The 24,327-nt window shown below is 36.9% G+C and overlaps 1 long non-coding RNA gene and 1 pseudogene across 1 annotated transcript in view; one reads left to right on the top strand and one right to left on the bottom strand.

Annotated features, from left to right (window-relative positions):
- Positions 1-11,719: 11,719 nt before the first annotated feature.
- LOC141500754 (uncharacterized) overlaps positions 11,720-24,327 on the bottom strand; it is a 117,698-nt gene continuing 105,090 nt past the window's right edge. The window contains exon 3 of the long non-coding RNA XR_012472024.1: positions 11,720-11,796. This is a non-coding gene — a long non-coding RNA (uncharacterized LOC141500754). The remainder of the gene's footprint in view (positions 11,797-24,327) is intronic.
- On the top strand, positions 13,876-15,774 carry LOC141503184 (transcriptional enhancer factor TEF-3 pseudogene; annotated as a pseudogene).

Raw genomic sequence — 24,327 nt, forward strand, 5'->3', positions numbered from 1 at the left:
TGAATGTGGAGACTTTGTTCTAAGTGCCTTCTTTGACATAGGTCTAAGATCAGTAAGGGAATTTTTTATTCAAAGGGTGTCATTTTAGTTATTTTATTTGCACAATTACAAATTGTTTTCCAAAATGGCTTTCCCACTTCACACCTCCACCAGGGATGTATTCGAGTGAAGAGCAAGTTTTACTAAGGGGACAGTGAGTGTTTCTGAGACCTAGAGCCATAAATATTTTGACATTTAGAGTAAATAGTACAAAAGTGTCTGGTACTCCTAGAATCATGGGTAAGCCTCAGCATAGATGTGGAGTGTCCATGACCTAGAATAGAACTTACCTAAAATGCCAAGTGAATGCTATCTAGTATCTTCCTATTTTAACTAATTATCCTGTGCTAACAACTCAGAGTTAAGTTCACTTCTGCATATGATGCTAAGGAATTTTAAATAAATTATCTCATCCTGGGACAAAGCATTGGTTGTAATAACTCAATACCCTAAGGCATAAGCTACATTTTATTTGTTTGTTTGGTGGAGGACAGAAGGAATACGGAATGAAGGAAGGGAACGGAATGAAATTACAAGACCAGGAGCATCTAAAACAAAGTTGACTCTTCCTCTTCAGTTTTAAAAAGGATTAGAGTGAATAAGAAGACCTTAAAGAATCAAAATGTAATTACACAATTGGTACAAACCTGAGGAATGGGCCCTATGGTCATTATTATAAACAAAACCTTCACATCTCAAAAGGGATATGGCACAAAGGTCTATTTATTTAACATTTTACAAATGCTCCACACTTTTCAAGTCATTTGCATTTGAAAAAAATGTCATTTCTTTATTGAGCCCAATAACAAGTATGTATGATGCTATTTTCCCCTAGAGTGTGGTTGGTACTGCTCAATATTTATGAAGTGAGCAACTTAATTGGATTTTGTTCTTATAGTAAAGGTCTTTCCAGTCCATGAAAGAAGAGGAAGATGTGTCCTGATGTCAAACAAAATGAATCCACATCAAAAGGGGATCATGACACAAAATTCTTGCATTTGAAAGAATCAGAAGAACAAGAGTTTTCTCTTTTTCCTTTTTACTAACAATATTATTCGGGGCATAAGTGCAAATGCAACGAATCAATTAAGCAGGTCACACACTGATGATCCCTAAGATTTATTAGCTAGAAGTGAAATGCAGGAACATTTCGTTGTCAAAGGAAGTCAGATCCATAGTTTAAAGGAAGATGAATTAGGCCTAAAAGGTAATAATTTGCAGAAAAAGTCATTTTAAAGAGACACTGTACATGTTGGATTAGATAACTTCAGAGAACAAGAATTATCACAGTGCTGAAGAGAGAAACTCAAGAATTTAAAGACCAAGAGAATTTAATAGAACAGATGCAGATTAGGACATTGGAAGGATAGGGAGAAATACATATTCTTCCTTTCTGTGATAGTATAAGAAATAATTATTCAAAGTTATGACCTTTAAAAAAATCCAGTTAACCACCTTTTAGTGCAAACATAATAAAGATGAAATAAAAGCAAGTCAAATTTTCCAGACATTATTTGCTTTGTTGATTCTTTCCCCTGACTCCGGGGCCAAAACAAATTGGGGGAACAGAGTTTGGTGGGGGAGGCAGCAGAACAATGTTCTTACCACTAGCCTCTCATCTAATGACTTCACATGGAAACTCCAAGGAATGAATAGATGCTGTATATGGCTTACTTGGGGGAGAGGAGGAAGGATGGTTCTATTACTAAACAAACAAACAACATAGCAAACAAATACAAAATGCCTATGATGATACTTTTTCTTTGTTTTGTTCATATGTAACCATCATAAGGTTGAAAAACTCAATGAAACTTTAACCTTTCACATATTCTATGATGGGCTTTACAGCCTATTAAAATTTGACAGACTGGGAGATGGCATCAAACCATTTTAGGGATTGAATGGGAATTTCAAGCTTCCTTAACTCAACTCCTTCATTTTAGAGATGAAGAAACTGAGACTATAAAAAGCTAAAAGACATGCCCAAATGACAGGTCATGAAGTGGTAGAGTTAGGGTTCTGAATTCAAACAATTTAAGTCCAACCCAAATATAAGAGGCATCTCTATCATAAAAGAGTTTACTAGGATGACAGTCAGAAGTGAGATGGTATTCATTCATACAGGCTCTGGAGGGCCAATTGTTTGATTTTTCAGTGAGGAGTAGCTACAAATCAGATCCTGACGTGTTCTGTTTATCGTATAGATTTAAGAGGTAATAATGTAGATTATACTTAAGTGCTGTATGTACCTTTTTCCCAGAGAGTCAAGTTGTTAATAGCACACTCCAGAAATAGTTAAGGTTTTGTTTGCTTTGGTTTTTTCATGGGGGAGGGATATTTATATAATTGGCCACAGTTATGGAAACAACCCAAGTAATTTATATATTTACAATGTGTAGTTAAATTCTGAAATGAAGTGTCCTGTGTATGATGCTGCCGATGCCCTGGGGCAGAGCTCTATTGACCTCATATAGTGGGGATCGAGCTCCAACCTTGAGTTCCATTATATTTAATATGCAGGAGATGAGACTTAAATAGAGTACAAGATCTTACAAATGGGCATTAATATTAGCTGAATTGGCTAAATTTATTTCCAAATAGGACAAATCAGAGAAATTTGGCTTTTCATGAAATCTCCATTCAAATTTGATCTATATTATATAAATGAATAGAAAAGCATTTATTGTGCATCAAATATTGTTTCAAAGAGGACACAATTTTTAAAAAGTGGGACAGTAAAAAACCTCATCTTCTAATAGCTGGAGCTAAGAAACACATGCAGAGCAGAAGGACTGGGAGGAGCTAGCTGGAAAGGCCTGCCTAACAAGGAAAGTGAAGTGATTCAGAGGATGGTCAGCTGCATTAAAAGAAGAGACAGAGGGGCAGCTAGGTGGCGCAGTGGATAGAGCACTGGCCCTGGAGTCAGGAGGATGTGAGTTCAATCTGGCCTCAGACACTTAATAATTACCTAGCTGTGTAGCCTTGGGCAAGTCACTTAACCCCATTAATGGCCTTCCAGAAAAAAAAGAAATAAAAGAAGAGATAGTAAAAAGGACTTGGTGAGTCAGGATGATATATAAAGCATTGTTTGGTTGGATAAATCTTGTATGAAGCAATATGAACCAGTTACTATGATTCACCACCAGGTTTTGGAGGGGCAATATATAGGGGGAGAGGAGTAGAAAGAAGAATAAGTAGAGTGCCTATTATTTTGCCAGATGACACTAAGTTTTTAAAAATGTATCTGGTGTTGGGGGCGGCTAGGTGGCGCAGTGGATAAAGCACCGGCCCTGGAGTCAGGAGGTCCTGGGTTCAAATCTGATCTCAGACACTTCATAATTACCTAGCTGTGTGGCCTTAGGCATGCCACTTAACCCCATTTGCCTTGCAAAGAAAAACAAACTAAAAAAATGTATCTAGTGAATCTCAACAAAACTCTGTGAGGATATTGTTGCTGCTATCCACATTTTACAAGAACAGAAATTGAAGCACACTGAGGGTAAGAGACTTGCACACATGGTCAAACAGCTAGTTTCTGAGACTAGATGTGGTCCTCCTACTGCCAGAATCCAAGTCCAGTGCACCTACCTACTAAGCTCCTGGACCAGCTTTCCCCAGGACTAGTCTATCTTGGATTTTGCAGGTCTACTGTGAAGTACTGGGTGGTATTAGGAAACAATGGAAGAAAGGCAGTAGCAGCAGTGCACATAACTATCTGAGAGGACATGGATTAAGTTTATCTATATAGGTTTTGAGGAAAAAATGCATGAAAACCTAATTATGAAGGAGACAAAGACAATAATGAAAATTCTTGCACTTAAGAAGTTTACCTTCTATATAATAGGAACTCTGGAGTTCTTCTGGAGCTTTTTGATTTTGCAATGGCATCCTGTACATACAAATTTCAACTGACAGGCTAAACTCAATGCATTAGGCTGTGACTGTCACAAGATTTGCAGCCAGGATATCACACACACACACACACACACACACACACACACACACACACACTCCTCTCTATTACATGGAGATGACCTGATGAAGTCATGGTACAAAGCCACTGAGTGTCTGAAACAGGACTGTAATCAAAATCTTCCTGATTCCATTCTCAGCCTTCTGCTACTGTGCTACCTTATCTCAGAATTGAAACTTAGCACTTTTAAATCGTTTTTTTATTAATATATCACTTAAATGATCATATTCTCAAAGAATTATCATATTATTTGATCACATCTTCTCCACAACACATTTTTGTGAACTCATTAGATCATCAGTCAACTGAAAATGCCCATTTTCCAGATGATAAAATTGAAGCAATGCATAAACAATTTAGTCACAATGGCCAAGACTAGAAAAACTGTTTTCCATTTCAGGGTGTCCATAGGCAGAAAAAATTTTTATGTCTAAAGTATTCCTCAAAGACAAATCTGCAAATTGAAGTTTAAGAACATCTCAGCTTCCATTTACAGTGACTCTTGTTCAATTGATTCTTCCTGAAAATATTACAGTATTAGTTATAAGAGAAACTTTACTAAATGATGATCTGATCAGATCATTACTCTTTGGTGGAAATAGCAATGTAGATTCATAGAACCGTGTACCTGCCTGAGGTCAGAGCCAGTAAGAACCATATGAAGAGTGGCTTAAGCCACTCAACATTAAATAAAAGATTCAGAAAAGAGAACAACATGTTGAAGACATGGCATCCAAAAAAAGCTGCCTGGGGTCACTTGACCAAATGGTGAGTTCATCTCATAAAGTTCAGAGATTAAGGGGTATGATGGGGAGGGTAGAAGTGAAAGGGATGACAAAGGGGACATAGGTGGAAGGCTGGATGGTAGAATATGAAGAAGCATGGTAGTTGGCAGGAAGATAAATATCAAGAGCTAAGTTTTCACCAATCAATGTGACTCAGTCAAAGGTAGGACTTGAAGCCAGGTCTTCATGATTCCATGTTGACCACTGATATCCCCATTACCTCTCTAAGACACAGATAACATTATTAAGCTTTGTTGATGAGAGCTGAGAGTTGAAAGAGCCATACATAAAGATTTACAATGAAGTTAGAATAAATTGTGTATGTTGCTGCTGACTTGAGATATATTAGGGACCTAATATATTCCACCTCACACCTATCAGGTTGGTAAAGATGACAAAAAAGGCAAATAATAATTGTTCTTGGATGGGCTCGGAAAGAAAGCACCACTACTGTCATTTAAAGCCAAAGGCTGATTCAAATGAGGAAAAAGCTGTCTTTTTCTTTGGATCCTCAGATACCAACAATGAACAGGTCAAGACCAAAAACAAAACCAAAAACAATAAAAACTGTGTCAGATACCATCTAACTGCCATTCCTTCTGCTTTTCTGGAATCTACTAAACTATTTTAGACTAAAATTTTAAAATCTATGCATAGCTCTATCCTCCTATCAATGTTACCAAGCGTCATCAATTAGTATTAATTAATTAAAACAGAAAGGTTTTCTGGAATAACAAAAGACCCATAGTCAAGCATAATGCTGGACTAAAGCACAGCTGATCTGAGGGTCACTAAAAAAACAAACAAGGGAAGTAGATAAAAGCAACAAAAGAAAAAAAAATGAACAAAAATCAAGGATTTGGACATGTGCAAGCTAAAACACAAAGACAAAACCACCAAAAATAATATAATTCCTGAAGTTAAAAGAAGAAAGAATCAAAATTGAAGACAAATTTTAAAAATGTGAAAAATGATATCTGCTTAGGAGCTAACAAAATGATATGGTGGGCCAGCCTTGAATAGAGAGGAAAATTCAATTAATTTTAGGGAAAAAATTAAAGTCATTGAAGTTGAATAAAGGAGACTTTCAGAAAATATTTTGGAAAAATATGCCAAAAAACTAATAATTAAGATGAAATGGATTTATATATTCTAAAAGGTTTCAAAAATTCAGATGAACAGAACAAGAAATAATGTTGTACTGTCCAGTCATGTTGGACTATTCATGACCCCATTTTTGATGTGTCCTTGGCAAACACTGGAGTGGTTGTCGTTTCCTTTTCCAAAGGATTTTACAAATGAGGGAACTAGGGCAAACAAGATTAAGTTACTAAGTGCACAGGATCATACAAATAGACTAGTATGTAACTGAGGTAGATTTGAATTCAAATCTACTGAGCCATCAAATTAAAGAAAGAAGTATATTGTACCAAATACTTCATCATTAGAAAAAAAAATCATAGAACTCTTTTTAGAAAGATTTCATTTAAATTAAATTTCCAAATTTTCCCCCTAATCTTGCTTCCCTTTCCCCCCCGAAGGCAGTCTGTTAGTCTATACTTTGTTTCCATGTTATATATAATCATAGAACTCTTAAAGAGCAAGTTAATTCTATAAATAATTCAAGGATAAATTAATTCAACTACTATATGAACTTGCAAAAATTGGAAAAGAAGGCATGCTTGTAAACATATTTTGTGAAATAATACTGGCTTTGATACCTAAACCAGAGACAGAAGAACCTGAGGATAGGCACTATTTTACCATTATCCTTAAATGAATTATTATTGATATAAGTTTTCAGTAAAGAGAAGAAAGAATATTAGTAGAGAGGTATAGGCAATATTAATACAAAAATAATTTTAAAATCTAGATAGAGAAAAAGCCTTGGATGAAATCTATTGCCAATTTCTGCTGGAAACACAAGAATACTTAGGAGATTAATGGCTTTAGCCCTCTAGGCTTATGTAATATGATAGAAACATTTAAGTCTAAAAGTCAGCATGATTATATTATGTAATGAAGAAAGAATGGGAAGCTTTTCTTATATGATCAGAGGGATAGGATGTGTTCATTATAGCCACAACCCTATGGGATACATGAGACAGAAAGAAAGGAATATATATAGGAAAAAAGAAACAAATCCATAGAGTACATTTTGATATAATTTATCTATAAAACATAAGAGTCATATACTATTTGGGAAAATAACTTCAAAAATTTCAGGTGACAATATAAACTCAAAAGAGACAAAAAGAAATTCCATTCTAAATATCTCTCCACATAATATATGGATGTATGGATATATATTTATATTTATGTAAAACCATACCTCTCCTAAGACACAAATATGAAATTGAATAAAATCATAAAAATTATTCACAAAAATGAGAGAACTAAATAATTGGAGCACTTTGGTTCTGCTAAGATAAAATGTTAATACTGTTTAAACACTTGAAAAAAAAGAGCGATGAAAAGAATAGATTAGGTATGCAACATATGGAAGCCAATGAACACAGAATAAGTGTTAAATGAGAGGTAATCCAGCTCACTCACATAAACAGTATTCTACAAAAACTGGTGGGAAAACAGGTAAGTAATCTGGCAGAATAACTTAGGTTAGACTATTTCAATACCTTACACCATTTAGGAAATATGGGCACCACTTGGATTCAAGGCATATGGAAATCAAAAACAAGGGAGAAAGTAAAATAGTTTACACAATTATGGTAGCATATATATGATCCAGCAATTTATATAATATAAACTGGGTTATAGTTCTACCCATAGAGATCAAAACAGGGACTAAAATAAGAAAATATGAATTTTAAATCCCTGAAGGATAGAAACTTTTAGGGGAAAGACTTCTCAGTGTATAGGGAATGTCCAGGGAAAGATCAAATAAAACGAAATTCCTATTAGACTACAAAATGATTTTAAGAAACCCCTACAAATTGACATTATTTAATTATTGTGTAAAATGTTTATTTATTTTGTTAAAACATTTCCCAATTACATTTGAGGCTGGTTCTGGAGATACTCAATTTTCAGTGAGCATGACATTTATAAACATTCTTCCATTAGAATTCTCATCAGCACTCATTAAGAACTTCGCTGTTGAGAGCCTACCTTTATTAATTACCATGCCTTGATTTCTTTAACAATCAATATCATCCCTCTATCTCATAATATATAATATGGTATAGAAGGGACATATATATATATATATATATATATATATATGTATGTATATATTCACCTTTCTGTGAACTGCCAGTTTACACAACAACTAACCACTTGCACCATCTTCTCGTCAGATTAATAACATGTGGTGATCACAAACAAACTTATCCTCACTGGTCTGTTTTGCTATACTCAAAGACACAATGGTTATGTCATGAAGAAAGGAGATCACCCTTTAGCTGCTGGGACAAGAAGAAAAGTGGGAGTGATCATTCATAGGCTCTAAAGATAAAACATGTGACTTGCTCATATCTTCAAGGGTGTGACCTCAAAGTGCTCTTAAAGAGTAAGATTGTTTAAAATCATCCCATGAAGATTGCCCTTTATCATTCTTTACTCTTCCTTTCCTGGATGTTGGGTGTGTTCAAGGAAGACTAATACCTCTGGTGTGAGGGCTGCTGAGCCCATTTCAGGACTGCTTTCCACCTTTGATGTCCACCTGAATTTGTAGCATGCATAGCAGTCATGCACTGCTTAACCTTTTATGCAGATGGGCTAAACCAGGTTGAGGGTAACTCATCAGCAAGTTGGGGGGAGATGTCTATCCCAAGTAAGTAAAGCCTTACACTGGTGGAATGCACATATGGGAGCACTTTGTTCCATGGGCCATTAAGGCAGGTGAAGCATGTGCTGTGGAGTGCTCAGAATTTGGTTAGACATCTAAGATGCCAAGGTAATCCAGTGCATTGAGAGTCATCACCACTTGTTTTGACTCTCTTGCCACTGGAGCATGATAACTTTGAAAGAGAGGGTGATGATGATGATATCATGCAATACTGCCTCACTTAAATCCAATTTACACATACATCAAAAGACATCACCCATACCACTTTACCATGCCTATCTCAAAGTCATTTAAAGACAAACAAGAGACAAAGCAGTAGGTGTGGCTAACTGGTAGCTAAAGTCACAATGCTGCACACAGGGAGCCAAAGACCATGGGGGTAGTTTCTACACTGAAAGCAGAAATGGAATTCGGCAGCCCCCTGGGTGACTGAGCAACCCTTTTAAGCATCACACTGCTCACCTCCTGGCGTGAAGAAGGGGCTGGAAAAGGTGCCCTAAAAATTGTCTGCTTACTCAACCACAGCAGGCAGGGATCCCACAGTGTAGGTAAGGCACACATACACAAATCTATAAAATTTTCTTCAAAGAAGATTCCACTCACCATCAGAACATGGAATGTGTGCATACACATAGATAAAACCAGAAGATGAACAGCTCTTGTTGCAAGAGAACACAGCAGGAATTGCATCCAAGTAGCAGCCCTGAGTGAAACATGGCTGGCAAATGAAAGCCAGCTTACTGAGGTCAGAGCTGGAATCACATTTTTCTGGAGTGGCTGCAGTGAAGGGGAGCACTGTGAAGCTGGGGTAGGTTTTTCAATCAAAACTAATCTAGTTAAAAAGCTTGAATATCATTCCAAAAGGAATGACAGACTCATGACAGTGAAATTGCCACTTCCAGGAGAATAGCACATCACTATCATCAGTGCCTATGTTTCCACCATGATGAACCCTGATGAAGTCAAAGAAAAATTTTATGAAGACCTGGAGACCTTTATCATCATGGTACCAAAAGAGAACAAATTTATAATTCTGGGTGACTTTAATGCTAGAATAGGCTCAGATTACCAAATGTGGCAGGGAATCCTTGGGAGGAATGCAATTGGAAATAGCTACAGTAATGGTCAACTTCTACTGAAGACTTGTACATCTCATGTTCTCATCACAAACACTATCTTCCAATTACCTAAACACAATAAAAGTTCCTGTAAGAACCCTTATGGAAAACTGTAATAGACTATGTGATTGTAAGAACAGACAGACAGGAGGTGAGGGTAACAAAGACAATGTGTACTACAGGGTGCTAGACGGATCACAGACTCATTCTCTCCCAACAAAATATTTGCATGCAGCTAAAGCATTGGCCCCAAGAAAAATGACTACTAGAAGAATTAATATCAAAATTCAAATAATATATAAATTAAATATAAATTATAAAAATATTATAAACATATATAATAATATAAAACTATAAACTGTCTCTCTGAGTAGAAATGGTTAGTTACTAACTTGGAGGGAAAACTTTGCAAACACACAGTTGGGAACAGTGGAGCAGAAAAAGAATAGGCAGTTTTCAAAGACTGGGTGTACAGCACTGCATTTGATCATCTGGGTCAGAACACTCAAAAACATCAAAACAGGCTTGATGAAAATGGGGAAACACAGAAGCTGTTAAAAGAAAAATGAGAACTCCACAGGGTTTACCAGAAAGAAAGTTCATACATATCTAAGAAGTCAACATTTAATTCCATCAAAAATAAAGTACAAGCAAAGCTTAGTGAGATGCAGGACTCTTGGCTCAGTAAGAAGGCAGATGAAATTCAGTTTTATGCAGATAGCAACAAATCAAAGTGCTTTTATGATGCCCTGAAGGCTATTTATGGACCAAAGACATATGATACATCTCAACCACTCAGAACTGATGGAGCCACATTGATTAATAATAGGTACATGATCCTAGAGCGATGGACTGAACACTTCATAGTGTTCTTAATAGACCATCATCAATCAATACAGAAGACAGTGACTACTTACCTCAAGTTAAAGCCAGTCTCTAGCTGAAGTTCCAACTGAAGGATGGGGTTTGAATGTCATTAGATTCCTTTCAAGTGACAAAGCACCAGGTACTGATTCTATTCTAGCAAGATCAACAAAGTGTGTGTGTGTGTGTGTGTGTTTGTGTACATATACAATATAAACTGGGTTTCTCATTCAAAAGTTAAATGAAATTTTCCAGGTTATATGGCATGAAGAAGTTATCCCCCAGGAATTCAAGGATGCCTCCATCATCCAACTCTATAGATGTAAAGGGAATGGACTATCTGATGACAACCACAGGGGAAATTCTGTGTCATTGCAGGTAAGACTCTTGCCAGAGTCCTTCTCAATAGGCTAATCCTTCACCTGGAAGATGGTCACCTCTCTGAGAGCCAGTGTGGCTTCTGAAAGGGTTGAGCATCAGTTGGTATGATGATTGCTGCCTGACAACTCCAGGAAAAGTGCCAGGAGAAGAACAGAGAGGTCTGTGTACGATGTTTGTAGAACAATATTTGTAGATCTGACCAAGGCCTTTCATACCATCAATCGTGAAGGTTTATGGAAAATTATGTTAAAATTTGGTTACCCAGAGAAACTCATGAATATTATATTTCAATTTCATGACAGCATGCTTTCCCGAGTTCTGAATGGTGAGAGATGCTCTTGAGATTTCCAAGGCACCAAGAGAGTGAAACAAGGCCATGTTCTTGCTTCAGTGCATTTTAAACCATGATGTTTTCAACCCTGTTATCAAATGCCTTCACTAAGGATGAGCATGGCATCAAGGTCAGCTATCACATTGTTGGTAAATTCTTCAACTTGGCTACAAGCCAAGACCAAAGTGAAGGGAGGGTTGGTGCAGGATCTTCTGTTTGCAGATGACTGTGAACTCAGTGCAGCCTCTGAAGCTGAGATGTAACAAAGTATGCTGCTAGTGCTAACTCTGGCCTAAAAAAAATACCATCAATAAAATGCAGGTGCTCCATCAGTCAGCACCACACCACCCATATGTAGAACCAGTGATTACAGAAAATGGAGTTTTGAATGCTGTGGACAGGTTCACTTACCTTAGTAGTGTCCTTTCCAAGGAGGTACACACTGACAATGAGGTTGACACAGGCATTGCCAGAGCTATCTCAGTGTTTGGGAGATTCTGCAAGGAAGTGTGGGTGAGAAGAGGCATTAGAGTGACTATCAAATTAAAGTCTACAGAACCATTGTAATGATCTTATTGTTATATGCCTGGGAAACCTGGAGAGTCAGGAAACTGAATTGTTTCCATTTAAATTTTCTTAGAAAATACTGGAGATCACCTGGCAGGAGAAGATAGCAGATACTGAGGTCCTTTCACAAGCTAAACTATCAAGCATTGCCACATTACTACAGAGAGCACAACTCTAATGGATTAGGCACACTGTTGGAATGACAGACATATGCTTGCCAAAAAAAACCCTATTTTATGGATGACTCCCACAGGGTAAGTGTTCACAAGGGGGTCAGAAGAAGCAATACTGGGACACCCCAAAGGTCTCTCTTAAGAATTTTAGAATTGATCATACTATGCAGGAGACACTAAAACAGGACCACCCAGCATGGTATGCCTTCATCAGTGAGGGAGCTATACTCTATGAGTAAGGCAGAATGGGAGCAGTTCAAAGAAACATGACATACAAAAGTTTAGAGTAAGCAGCCTACATGGACTATTTGTGCTCGACCTGTGGTGGAACGTTCTGAGTTTGAATTGGTCTGATCAGTCACATTGGAACACACTGTAAATTGTCTCTAACATAGTGATATCATCATGCTCTTCAACAACAAAGGACAAGAAACAACCAACCAACTCTTGATTTCTATAGATTTTTCAGTGTAACATAGTTAAGATGCAACAACCAGACTTTTTGTAGTGGGAAAGAATTGGAAATTGAGGGGATGCCCATCAATTAGGGAATGACTGAACAAGTTATGGTATTTAAATATGATGGAGTACTATTCTGTTAAAAATCATGAACAGCTGGGCTCTAGAAAAGCCCAGAAAGACTTGCATGAACTGATGCTGAATGAAATGAGCAGAACCAGGAGAACATTATACACATTAACAACAACATTGTGAGATGATCAGCTATGATGGACACAACTCCTTTCAGTTCAGTGATCAAGAACAATACCCTGTGAAAGTGGAAAATGCCATCTACATCAGGAGAAAAAAAAACCATGGAGTCTGAAGAGAGAGCAAAGCATACTATTTTCCCTTCTTAAATCCTAAGTTTTTTATTTCTTTATCATGGCTTTTTCCCTTTTAATTCTAATTCTTCTTTCACTATAGGACTAATTTGAAAATATGTTAAAAGATGATTGCACATGTAACAACCTTTATCAGATTTCTCTCAGGGAGCAAAGGGAAAGGAGGGGGTTAGAAAAATGTGGAACTCAAAAGCTTGCAAAAAGATGAATGTTGAAAACTATCTTTGCAAAAAAAAAATCCCTCTCCTCTACCAAAAAAGGCACAACAAGAATTACTTCACAATTAATTGCTTTATTTTCTGGTCTAAATAAAGAAGACCCTATCTCTAGCTATACTGTAGCCTGTACAACTTGAAGTATAGAACTCTTCCATTTTATTCCTACTTTTCTGAAATTCAGTATTCAGAGATACTCCAGTATCCTGAAATGCTAGTACTGGACTCCTCATCCTCTGTCAGTGGAAAGAAACTCATGCAGGAGGATGGCCTACTCAGAACAATTTTGTCTATATCATAGATGCTGCTTACAGCTTAAGTAAAACCTTTATGATGGGGCAATGGAATTCCATTGACATCTGGTATTCTTCTAGATGCTGGGAAAGATCCTGAATGGCCTTCCAAAGGCTCTTTTCCCAGACAGAGAACTGAGAAAGTCATGTCAGAAACCAAATGAAGAATGTCTGGGATAGAACGTTCTGTAAGATCACCATATATGGGCTGCTCTGGCAGAGAATTTTGAGGCCACGTTATAGTCACTCACCCTACTCCCCTCACTGAGGCCTGAGGGGAACATCCTCAGTACTATGGGGCTTCTCACCTGACCAAGGCTTTGGTTTCAAATGGGACCCAGCCCTCAATCTATACATTGACCCAGTCGTATCCATGATACCTCATCAAGCCATGACACCATAAAATGCCCTTTGCCAACAGTCTCATGTGGGAGGCAGTATTACCTAATATGGCTATATGGGCTTTTTTTTTCTTTAAAAGGCATGTCCTCAGTGTTGCTCATGTATGATATTGTCAGTGCTACTTCTGTGATCTTGAGTGAAACATATGAAAGAGGGTTTGGATTAGATGATACTTCAAGTTTGAGAAAGGTGGGGCCTGAACACAATTTTATGCATGTGACTAGGTTAGTGTTGTCTATATGTGCATCTGGACATGTATGTTTGTGAGCTACCTCCTTAGTTTGCCCAGGAAAGATGATTATCTTTGATGGCACAGATGCAGTTTTCACAGTTCTCAGAACCGGATCCCAAGAGGATCATCAACTTCTCTTTTGATACCTAGGTGAAAGAACTCCCTTTGTACCCTGACCATGGGTCACTGTTGCTTGTTTTTCAAATAAACACTTGGTATCTTCTGATAACCTAAAGAGTAGAAATGGCATTCTACTTTTTCCAATTTCTCCGAGATCAGCTTTAGAGTCATTTTCACTGCTAGAAACACAAACAGAAGTTACACTTGTGTATACAACAAAAGATTCTTTACATTTTGCTTGAATCCAAGTTATTGAGGGGTATTTTTCTCAGCTAACATTTGTGATTAACAATTGTCATAAATGGCCCTTGTTGCAAGACATGAAACTCACATTAAGATTAACTACATAATTTCACCTCACAAAGAAGCAGCTGATGGCACTGTGGGAAGGTACAAGACTTCGAATCAGAAAGTCTTGAGTTAAAATTTGGACTCAGAGACTTCACTAGCTGGGTGATCCTGGACAAGTCACTTAAAATCAGTTTCCTCAACTGTAAAACAGGGATGATCACAGGACAGATCTCACAAGACTGTTGGGAGGATCAAATGAGATCATATTTCTAAAGTACTTAGAACAAAGATCATCTCATTTGATCCTCCCAACAGTCCTGGGAAGTGGATGCTTTAATTATTTCCATAGAGGGACAGGGAAAACTCATACCAGGAAGCAGGTATCTAGCCACATCTAGGTGCTGACCAATTGTCAAACCTGGGAGATCCAAGCCAAGTTAAAGGATCAGGTAGTTAAGGACAAATCTCTGCAGAACATGATTACCATGTTATCCACTCAGATCCCCTCTGCTGTAGCCTTCATAATGAAATGACCCTTACCCACGGACCAGTCTCAGGGTTTTGGCAAGGAACTTTGCCAGATCAAGCTGGAACTTGCCATAATGCGAAACCTTTCTCTCAGCAAACCTATGCAGTTTGGTTCCCACTCCCTCTGCTACCAGGGTTTGAATCTCCTGTTGCCATCAACCCCTCCATGGCAAGGCCTAAGTGTAGTGAGCTTCAAGCTCTGGATATTGTGGCTTCTGACTTTTTGGAGAAGAAACAAGACCCAGACACATATAACAAGCACCTATTTGTATACAATGGTCAGTACAACCCTAGCTAAGGTATGGACATCCACCAGATCTACAACAAATTCCCTGATAAGAAGGGAGAACACAGGAGCTTTTTTTTAATGAGAACCCCTCTAATACCTTCTTCTTCATCAAGTTCTGGGCTGCCCTCAATACCAGCATCAAGGATGAAGGCAGATCTTTTTATGGAATCTCCAGTCACCATCAGAGTCCTGAGAAGATGATTATCCCTTGCTCCACCAAAGTCTACTTCTTTGGCAAAGAGGTTGCAGAGAAAGTAGAAATACAGTACACACGTTATGAGAATGGTCAGTACTCCTACTGAATTCACCAGTCTCCTCTCTATGGACATAAGATCAACGTCATCCATAAGCTAAAGTATCTACCACAGAAAAAGATGATGAATAGTGTCCTGGAGAACTTCCCTACTGTGCAGGTGGACACCAGCAGAGATACCCAGGAAATTTTATTGCCTATGTGCCTGAAGTGTCTGCAAGTGAGCATGAAGCTCAGCATGACATCTACTAGCTGGTGAAAGAATGAGAGACTTAGGAATAGAGGACAAGAAGGGCAAGGCTGTATGTGTACAGAGAAACTAAGGATATCTGGTCTAAGCCTGAAGTTCAGAATCAAGAAAACATCCCCCCCTTCCCAAGAGCAAACATAATCCCCTAACCTCAAATAAAGTCAAGATATTGCACAAAAAATTCTCTGCCAGAGCAGCCCATATAAGATGTTCCTATGGAGTATTCTATTCCAGATACTCTTCATTTAGCTTCTGACACAACTTTCCCAGTTCTCTTTCTGGGAAAAGATCCTTTAGAAGGTCATTCAAGATCTTGTGAAGCATCTAAAAGAATACCAGACATCAACAGAGTTCCATGGCCCCATTGTAAAGGTTTCATTTCTGCTGTAAGCAGCATCTATATTATGGACACAGTTGGTTTGAATAGGCCTTCCTCCTGCACGAATTTCTTTCCAGTGACAGAGGATGAGGAGTCCAGTGTGAGCAATTCAGGACACTGGAGTACCTCTGAATCCTCAATTTCAGAAAAAGCAGCAATAAAACAGAAGGACTCTAGACATCAAGTTGTATTACCTGCAGTATAGCTAGAGATATGATCTTTTTTTATTTAGACAATAAAATAAAGTAATTAAGTGTGAAGTGATTCTAGTTGTCTTTTGTTTTGGTGAAGAAGAGGGATTTTTTCGTTTTCAACATTCATCCTTTTACCAGCTTTTGAGTTATACATTTTTTTCTATCCCATCCCCACGGCAGAAAGCAATCTGATATAGGTTTTACATGTAAAATTGTGTTTTAACATATTTCCCTATTAGTCATGTTCTTAAAGAAGAATGAGAACTAAGGGGGTAGGGAAACCATGAGAAATACACATTTTAAAAAGTGAATATAGTATGCTTGCTCTGTATTCTGAATCTATATAACTTTTTCCTCTGAATGGAGATAGTATTTTCCATACCCGGTTTCTCAGGATTGGCCTTGATCCCTGAACTGCTGAGAGGACCTGTGTCCATTCTAGTATCATCTCTCAATGGGGCTGTTATTTTATACAATGGTCTCCTGGTTCTGTTCACTTTACCCAGCATCACTTCATGCAAGTCTTTTCAGGCTTTTCTAGAGTTCAGCTTTACATGATTTCTAATAAAATGATATTACTCCACCACATTCATATATCATTAATTTGCTTAGTCATTCTACAGTTGATAGGCATCTCCTCAATTTCCAAATCTTTGTCAGTAAAAAAAAAAGTCTGCTTGTTGTGCCTTGATTGTTCACACTGAAAAAGCCTCTGTAGAAATCAAAAGTAAAAAGGGAAAGGACAATTTTCCATGGGACAATAGCTTAAAAATCTTTCTCTTTAAATGCACTTTGAGGTTACACCCAATGAAGATATGAGAAAGTCACCTGTTTTATCTTTAGAGTCCATAAATGATCAGTTCCACTTCTCTTGTCCCAGGGCAAGCTAGCTAGATGGTAATCTCCTTTCTTCATAACATAATTTTGCTAGTTAGCACAGTGTATATAGCACTGACCCTGGAGACAGGAGGATGAGAGCTCAAATCTAGCCTCAGACACTTGGGCAAGTCTCTTAACCCTAATTGACTCCCATCCAGGGCCATCTCCAGTTATCCTGATTCCTATCTGGCCACTGGATCCAGATGTATCTGGAGGAGAAAGTGAGACTGGTGACTTAGTACAAAATCTTGTCACTCAAAACCCAATCATGTATTTGTCATGATATCACCTTCCTGATGTCATGGTCTTCTTTGAGAACAAAAAAAATTATTATTATGAATTGTGTCTTCCATTATGGCAAAACAGGTCATCTCATTCTTTCCAGAGATGGTAAGGTTGTTTGTTAATGCCCCCATATGTTATTTACCTGAAAGGAAGACCCTGGAGGTTAAATGCCTCCTAAAGATGGCACAAGTGATGATTTGTTGTTGTATGGCTACTAGCACTTAAATGTATAGTGCAATTTAAATATATTTATAGAGAACTATATGTTAAATTCCTCCTATACCATAGAACAAGATGTAGAGAAGATGACTGTTGAAAAATCAAGGCATGCTAATTAATTTGGGTTGGCTCTCAACATCAAAATTCTTAATAAGTACTGATCAAAATTCTGATGGAAGAATGTTTAAATACAAACAACAACGTCAAAGTCACTGAGAACTGAATGCCACCAGCACCAGCTTCAAATGTAATTGAGAAATATTTTAGCAATATAAATAAATACTTCACAACAATTAGATAATGCTAATTTGTAGAGTTTAAAATCATTTTGTTGTCTTACTGGGATTTCTCATTTGATCTTGTCTTAGAAAATGTCTCACTCAGGGATTTAACAACTAGTTAAATTTCTACTCTAGGAGAAATTGTCAATTGCTTTTTATTTTATTTTTTAAATCTATAATCGTAAGCAACTTTTAGAAACCAGAGCAGAAAAAAATGTGTCTCTAGAGGAAACTGTAAATCTCTTATATAAAACTATCTTGCTTTTTATTCAAAGTTACTTATAAGTAACTTTCAAAAACTGTCCTCCCAATCATTCCTTCTATGACCTTTTTAAATTTTCTTCCTAGCTTTTAAAAATACTTCAATGAATTGTTTTTGCATGTGTATCAGCTCTTCACCCCACCCCACCATGAAAAACAAAACCACTTTTGCATAATAAAATATAAATATATATTTACAAAGATATAATATGAATATATATTATATGCACACACCTTTATGTATATATATATATATATATATATTTATAAATAAATCCCTATATTTGGTTTTCCTATCCTCTGAAATTGAGTTTAATGTTGATGTTATTATTTTTGTTCTCCTGGTTCTGCTCACTTCACTCAACCTATATTTTTTCCTTCAAGTCTTTGCCTGTCTCTGAAATCATTCCTTCATCTGCTAACAGTGTTGTAAATTCCATTAAATATGTTAATAAGTTCATAAATTAGTTCACTTATTCCCAGATTTATGATCAATCTTCCAAACCTTCTATTCCCAAATTTTGAAAAATTTTATAATCTTCCATGTAGTTTAATACAAATAACTATTATAGCATATAATTATTGGTCTTCTGCTCCTTTCTCCAATCTCTTTGTGTTACACTTAAACACACACACACACACACATGCTTACATGCAAAAATAAACACATGCTTAAACTTGATATAGTCTATAATGGTTTTTTATATTGCTAGATCATATGATCCAAAATGATCCCATAACTGGTGAGAACTATTTTACTTTATTTCATTTCAAATTTGTTTTTGATTCCAAGAAGTCATAAATCCATTCAGTGTTTATCTTCTATAAATGTTTTATAAATGGGAAATATTACAATATATATTATACCTAACTCTGCCAGATTATATTCCAGTTTTCCCAACAGTTTTTCTGAGACAATTTTTGTTGAGAGAAGTTGGATCATTTCTTCAATCAAAAATATATTATTTGCTTCTGTATGTTGTATAATCTATTCTCTTTACCTATCTTTTTTTAATGTGTCAAATGATCAAAGCAGTCTTTGTAGGCATATATGAAGACAGTCCTAAAGGACCTTTCTTTTATATTTTTTTCATTTTTTTCCTCTTAAAATTCAGCTGTTAGTTCACATGAATGATTACAATATTATTTTCTTGTTCTCACAAAATATAATTCAAATAAATAATTTCAATTAATTTAATACTGATATTTTCTATTAACAGAGTCAAATCATGAGCAAAATTATTGTTCCAATTACTTAGCTTTCGGTTCTTGGTCCAAGGTCCATCAGGAGAACTCAGGGGACTGTATAGGTTGTCACTACAATGCGTTTGGATCAGCAATATTTGATCATCTTCTCCTGAAGAAACTACAGATGACATTGAATCTGGTTAACTGCTGGTGCATGCTTCAACCCTGACTTCATCATGATCTTCTCAATCTGGAGGTGACTGAAATTGGGGACTTCAAAGGCTTTCAACAGTCCTATATCAACCACAGAATCTCCACTTGTTGTCCATGTATCCAAAATCTTGTGTTATTGGGAATCACATTACTATTACTATCCAGTGGGTAAAGATCCTTCTCAGTCTTAAATCCTGTAAGCCAAGAACAAGGGAAAGATGTTTTCTGGAAACATTGACTTAATCAAGTTTTTCTCTTGGTACATGCATCAAAGCTGACAATGAAAGGGTTCAGTCCCATTTGACAATGTTCATCTTGATTCTTCTTTCAGAAGGCCTCACCCACTTCATTCTCATTTTGATAAATGTGGGCATGGTTGACATAGTGGCATTCAATATCCATTGTAGTCTTAACTATGACTGGTCACTTTGCCTGGGACTTCCATGTACTTAGGCACAGAATGAGCATCTTTTCCTTGTTCCTCAGCACAATGAAGGTAACCATGATGGTCCTGCAGAAGAAGGTCTTGACTTTAAACACAAATGCTATCACAGCACAACCCAACACCGTGTCAAGAAAAACTTTGAAAAAATAAGGTTTCTCACTTTCTTTTAGATTCTGAGTATTGTGTTTCACCATCTTGGACTCTGTCAGGAAAGCTATTACCTATTTCACCAGCTTGGAGTCTGTCGGGAAACTTATTAACTATATTATCTATATTAAGTCAAGCTTTATTGTTAATTCACTGAGGATACAAAGAAAGGCTCAAGCCAAGAAGCCAGGAAATAGAGATGGAGAGAGAGAGAGAGAGAGAGAGAGAGAGAGAGAGAGAGAGAGAGAGAGAGAGAGGAGTCCAGAGGCAGTTAAAAGGGGTATCTTTTTTGTGTAAGGCAATGGAGTTAAGTGACTTGCCCAAGGTCATACAACTAGGTAATTATTAAATGTCTGAGGTCAGATTTGAATTCAGGTTCTCCTGACTCCAGGGTCAGTGTTCTATCTACTATGCCAACTAGATGCCCCCTCATGGAGTATCTTTTGCAAGAACAAGAAATGTATCATGTGGATCAGAGAGTGAGGGATATGATAGAAGAATGGAAAGTAGGGGTGGGTTGAAAGGTTATGAAGGGCAAAGGATTTATCTATTTAATGATCCTAGAGATTAAAGGGGCCAAGTGGAGTTTAAGAAGAGGGTTGACTAGCTGTTCAGTTTCAGAAGATGGGCTGGAATGGAAAGAGACAACAAGGCAGGAGGGAATCAATATTAGTAGAAATCACTAAACCAAAAATCTGACTAAGTTATTCTATCTGCACTCAGCTCCTGGAGCCTTAGTTTTGTTTTGTTCTAGTACAAACTCTCTACTGAGTTCTTCACCAAAAATCTACTCTAGTACAGTGAGTTTAATCCCACGTTCTAAAATTCTATTACTCAAAGATAGTTCAGGGGCACAGTAGATAGCACCAGCCCTGGAGTCAGGAGGACCTGAATTCAATTCTGGCTTCAGATACGATGTTTATTAGATGTGTGACCTTGGGCAAGCCACTTAACACCATTGCCCTACAAAAACCAAAACAAATAAAATAAAATTCTGTAGCTCTATAAGAATTTTACTAGTCGCTCCAAATTCATGCTTCTTGAGAGTTACCTAAACAATTAAAAGATAGAGATAGATGATAGATAGATAGATAGACAGACAGACAGACAGAAAGATAAAGAATAGATGGATGGACAGATGGATAGCTATAGACATGCTGGATAGATAGATGGATGATATATGTATATACATGTATTAGACTGTGCATGAATATATGACATTTAATATACATAAATATATAAAAATATATTATGTGCTACAAAACACATCTTGACTATGTGAAAGAGTAAGAGAACCTTCTCTATCAGGAAGTTGATTCTCTTGTGTATGTCACTGCCACTGGTTGTTGCACACTCAATACCAGTCAACTCCCCTAGAAGAGCTAATAATACCATACTCTGGAATTTTCCACACAAGGCTGGTACTTTAGGGCTAGATCCCACAGAGGCCATGCAGTGTCTACTTACTTTTCCCTGTCACCATTATCAACTTCAGGAATGTAGAATTAGACTTGTCACAGTCTTTAATTGGAATAATGGCCATTTGAGATGCAAAATTTTTAATCTTAATGCATGAACTAATCTCGCCATTTTATGCCTTTGAATCAGTATGACACCCCCATCCCAACAAGTATAAATCTGTTGATCAACAGAAGTTGAATTTTCAAGAAATTTTAGGTTTTGTCAAAAGCCATCCTTCTTTCCTCAAGTATTTTTATTCTTTCTAGCAATTGCCCAGAGATCAATTGTTTCTTCTCTCCTCTGAGTACAAGGCAGGGAAAAGAAAGATTTTTTTTTAAATCATCAACAAGAGAAACAAGAAAAGATAGGATACAATTCCCAACATGGTAGAACTGACTATGGATACATAGGAAATTATTGATGGAGAACAGTCTTCACCTGGGAGACTGGAAAGTAGTAGGGGATGGCACTGAGGTTGAGTCAAGATTGGATTTTCTGACTTCCTCAAACAACAAGGTATACTCAGGAATTGCCTTGATTTCCCCAGCTGCAGTCCTCCCTCAATTATCTAGCTTCTCAGGAAGTCTGTACAAATAAGATAAATGGGGGAGAGAAAGGGGAACAGTTGAATTTGATATTCCCTCTTTGTCTTCCCTTAGAAGAGATAGAATGGACCCTCCAAAGTAAGAGGTGACAGAATAACCACATTGCTCAGGAACTGGGAATTTATGCAAGAGGAAAGCTTTTGAGAAGCAACAATGATGAAAAAATTATAATAATAATTAATACTAATAAAATGCACTAAGTAAATTAGACAATAGGCTTCTAAAAGTGAGCACTTATTATCAATATCAAATAATTATTTATAATACATAATTCTAAATTACATATAACTGTGTAATTGTAAAATCTACTGCATAACATACTATGGAATTATGAGAATTATAAATCAGATAATACATAACTAAAGCTAAGCATTTGAATATCATAAAACTTTGCAAATATGATCTCATTTAAAAAGGATGTGAACACCACCCCACAACATCAGCAAAGGGGATAAAGGATAGAAATCATTAATGTTGCATTAATGTTGTTGTTGGAATTGTGAACTGGTCCAACCATGTAAGAAAAAATTGGGGGAATTAGTGAAAAAAAATCTGAACTGTATGAACTCTTTGACTCAGAAATCCTAGATCTAATAGACACCTTCAGAAAATCAGAAAACAAATTAAGATAAGCAAAATATCCATAGTAGACTCTTTCTGCGATAACCAAGAACCAGAAGTAGGTGCCTATTAATGATGGCGGGAATGGCAAATGCACCATGCTATAAGGACTGCAACTGAATGTTATTATTATATTGTAAGAAATAAAATTCAGAGATGATGGGGGGAAAGTTTATATTCAAGAATCAAATAGAGCAGGACCAAGACAAATAATAACAAGAAAAACAATGAAATCCCAGCAAAATTAATATGCAATCCTAATGAGATAAAAGAGAAAAATGAAACAGTGCCTTTGGTTCAAGAGGATTCTCAGGGGAGAGACAACATGCAAAGCAAACAGAGATAGAATTACAAAGCAATTTCACAAGGTAAGTTCCAGGGGAGTTTCCTGGCTAACTGAAGGACTTGCTGAGGTCTTGAGATAAGCAGAAGTTTATTGATTCTAAGAGGCACAGGTGAGTCTGGCCTGAGTACAAAGACATAGAAGGAACTTGATGCGTAAGGGACAGTTAGGTAGGCTAGTTCTTATTTATGATCTGTGTGAAGAGGAGGAAGAGAATAACTGAAAAAAGCAGAATGTTGCAAAATCAATCAATCAATCAACGTATCAAATGCAATGTACCAGGGGAACTTATGAAGGGAAGACAAGGGAATGAGACTCCCTGCCCTCAAGGAACTTACAATCTAATGAGAGAAACAAGAAGCAAATAAATCTGTATAAGCAAGTCTATACAGGAGAAATAAGAAGTAATTAACAGAGGAAAGACATTCTTATTAAAAGGGGTGAGAGAAGGTTCCCAGCATCTTGTTGCTGATTTAAAAAGAAATCTTTCTTTCACCTGCTTTTGGGACTTAAGGGAAGCCAGGAAGGTCAATAGGCAAGGTGTATGAGGGAGAGCAGCATTCCAGGTGTGGGGGAAAAGTGTCCAGAACGAAGAGATGGAGTGTTTTGTTTATGGAACAATCAGGAAGCCCGTGTTAGTGGACTGAAGAGAACACGTATGGGCATCAGATGTAAGGAGAATAGAAAGATAGAAGAGGCCTAGGTTATGAGTTTATTGAGTCAAAGGAGTTTGTAAATTATCTGATCCTTCCTAGTGTGTTATGAAGAGTTCAAATAGCAAAGAGATTCTGAGTTTATATTTTCTCCTAGAGGAAATAGGGATCCTGCCACTGAGTTCTGAAAACTAGAGGAGGGGAAAAACAGAAGGATAGTCTAGGAAGTTAGTCATGTGTAATCTAAATTATGATGAGCACTTGACAATGTGATGGCACACAGAATGAATGAAAAAAAGTTGAGTTTGAGAGTCATCACAGACATCATATGGATTTTTGTGATTTAATAATAGGAAATAAGGGATAGAGTAAAGAAGAAAAAATTGTCACACTTTC

The sequence above is a fragment of the Macrotis lagotis genome, chromosome X (genome assembly GCF_037893015.1).
Source record: "Macrotis lagotis isolate mMagLag1 chromosome X, bilby.v1.9.chrom.fasta, whole genome shotgun sequence".
Lineage (NCBI taxonomy): Eukaryota > Metazoa > Chordata > Mammalia > Peramelemorphia > Peramelidae > Macrotis > Macrotis lagotis.